The sequence below is a fragment of the Mandrillus leucophaeus genome, unplaced genomic scaffold (genome assembly GCF_000951045.1).
Source record: "Mandrillus leucophaeus isolate KB7577 unplaced genomic scaffold, Mleu.le_1.0 Scaffold253, whole genome shotgun sequence".
Lineage (NCBI taxonomy): Eukaryota > Metazoa > Chordata > Mammalia > Primates > Cercopithecidae > Mandrillus > Mandrillus leucophaeus.
The window spans coordinates 214,511-217,584 of record NW_012102621.1 but is presented as its reverse complement, the minus strand read 5'-3'; the positions used below and the strand labels follow the sequence as shown (position 1 = coordinate 217,584).

The 3,074-nt window shown below is 44.0% G+C and overlaps 1 pseudogene; it reads right to left on the bottom strand.

The window, feature by feature from the left end:
- Positions 1-931: 931 nt before the first annotated feature.
- LOC105542230 overlaps positions 932-3,074 on the bottom strand; it is a 4,796-nt pseudogene continuing 2,653 nt past the window's right edge.

Sequence of the window (3,074 nt, the reverse complement as noted above, 5' to 3'; positions counted from 1 at the left end):
CCCCATTTCTATAATTTTTTAAAAATTATCCAGGCATGGTGGTGTAGGCCCAGCACACAGGAGGATCACTTGAGGCCAGGAGTTCTAGAGCAGCCTGGGTAACATAGGGAGATCCCCATTTCTATAATTTTTTAAAAATTATCCAGGCATGGTGGTGTACACCAATAGTCCTAGCTATTCAGGAGGCTGCGGCAGGAGCATTGCTTGAGCCCAGGAGTCTGGGGCTGCAGTGAGACATGATTGCACCACTGCACTCCAGCCTGGGCAACAGAGCAAGATCCTATCTCTAAAAAAACAAAAACAAAACAAAACAAAACAAACTTAAATTGAAAGCACATGAGATCCAAATGTCCATCAACTGATGAACAGATTTTTATTTTTATTTTATTTTATGAGGTCTCACTTTGTCATCCAAGCTGGAGAGCAGTGGTGTGATCTTGGCTTACTGTACCCTCTTCATCCTGGGCTAAAGCGATCCTCCTGCCATGGCCTTCCAAAATATTAGGATTACAGCCATGAGTCACCGCACCAGGCCACAGATTTTTAAAATGTGGTATATCCATGCAGTGAAATATTCAGCAATAAAAACAAAGTACTGTTACATGCTGTAACACGCATGAACCAGAAAAATGTTATGCTAAGTGCAGTCACGAAAGACCATATATTATACAATGCTATGTATGTGAAATGATTTGAAAATGCAAATCTATGGATTAATGATTGCCTAGGTCGGGAGACGATGGAGGGATTGAGTATTGGTCACTAAAGGTATGAATTTCTTTTTGGGATGGCAAAAGTGATCTAAAATTGATTATGGTGATGGTTGCACAACTCCGTGAATATATCGAAACCACTGTATTTCACATTTTAAATGGAAAGATTCTAAGGTATATGAAGTATATCTCAATTTTTCAAAAGCCATGAGAACTGTTTACATGCTGCTATACCAGCAACTAGCATTTAAGATCAATACTATTACCAAACGAGCAGCAGGTGAAAGCTTAAGTGCTCCTATTTGAAAAGCAATGTTATTATAATATGGATTTACGTATTCCTAATATAATATGCCAGAGAGTTACCTATTCTAGCATGGATTCTCAAAAGTATCTGCATTTCGGTGAGTTTTTTTTTTCCCCCTGGCCTTCGCTAGGACAGGGTCTTGCTCTGTCATCCAGGCTGGAGTGCAGTGGTGCAATTAAGGAAGGAGACCACTCCTACTCCTGCTGCCCTTCTCCCCCCACCTTGCCTAGATCACAAGACAGGAAGAAAGGGAGAAAGCAAAAAGTCAGAAAGAAACAAAAGTAAGATGAATGGCCAGACAACCTTGGCACCACCACCCGGCCCTAGGAGTTAAAAAAAAGTAATAATAATAACATAGACCCCTGACCTAAACTACTTGTGTTATCTGTAAATTGCAGACACCGTATGAAAAAAGCCTTGTAAATCTTTGTGTTCTGTTAGCTGAGGCAGGTAGCACCCAGTCATGTTTCCCACGCTTCCTCGATCTGTCACGACCCTTTCACGTGCAACCCTTGAAGTTGTAAGCCTTTAAAAAGGCCAAGAATTTCTTTTTCAGGGAGCTTGGCTCTTAAGACGTGAGTCTGCCGATACTCTTGGCTGAATAAAAAACCTTTTCCTTCTTTAATCTGGTGTCTGAGGAGTTTTATCTGTGGCTTGTCCTGCTACACAATCACTGCTCACTGCAGCCTCAACCTCCTGGGCTCAAGTGATCGTCCCACTACAGACTCCCCAGCAGCTAGGACCGCAGGTGCTTCCCACCTAATACAAACACAGCCTGGCTAATATTTGTGTGTATTTATTTATTTTGTAGAGATAGAGTTTCACCATGTTGCCCAGGCTGATTTCAAACTCCTGGCCTCAAACAATCCTCCTACTTTGGCCTCCCAAAGTGCTGGGTTACAGGCATGAGCCGCCATGGCCTGCCAGAGAGTTTTAAAAAATACCGATGGATGGGTCTGACTCCCAGTCATTCTCAATGAGTTGGTCTGGGATGAGGCCTGGCATCAGTAGGTCTTTAAACTCCCCAGATGATTCTATTTTTAGCTTTACTTTTTTAAAGCCAGTCAAATGTAGCCGTGCAGATGATTCTAGTAGGCAATCAAAGTTGACCTCTATTGCTGCAGATTCACACAACCTGGAGCCCCATTGATTGTTGATTGTTTTTTTCTGTTGTTTTTTTGTTTCTGAGACACGGTCTTGCTCTGCAGCCCAGCCTGGAGTGCAATGGGTGATCGCGGCTCACTGCAACCTCCGCCTCCCGGGTTCAAGTGATTCTCCTCCCTCGGCCTCCCGAGTAGCTGGGACTACAAGCGTGCACCACCATGCCTGGCTAATTTTTGTATTTTTAGTAGAAATGTGGTGGCTGGGAGTGGTGGCTCACACCTATAATCCCAGCACTTTGGGAGGCCGAGGCAGGTGGATCACAAGGTCAGGAGATCAAGACCATCCTGGCTAACACAGTGAAACCCCGTCTCTACTAAAAATAAACACACACACAAAAAAGAAACAGGGTTTCGCCATGTTGGCCAAACTGGTCTCAAATTCCTGACCTCAGGTGATCCACCCGCCTTGGCCTCCCAAAGTGCTGGGATTACAGGTATGAGCCACCTTGCCCAGCCTATTGATTGAATTAAGGAAAAAATTAATTTGTGGTGTAAAAATGGTAACTCCAGAATCCAGGCTACTCTCATTATCTAATTAAAATAGTACCTATTCCTTTTAAGAGCTCCTAAGAGAAGTGTGATACTTTTCTTGTAGGTATCTAGCTGATTTCTTGAAGTTGGTTCTGTACTAAGGTAATATCAGGTAAGTGGAAATGGAACTAAGAACTAAATGTGGCCAGGCATGGTGGCTCACACCTGTAATCCCAGCACTCTGGGAGGCTGAAGCAGGTGGATCACGAAGTCAGGAGATGGAGACCATCCTGGCTAACACAGTGAAACCCCGTCCCTAGTAGAAATACAAACAATTAGCTGGGTGTGGTGCCAGGTGCCTGTAGTGCCAGCTACTCAGGAGGCTGAGGCAGGAGAATCACTTGAACCTGGGAGGCGGAG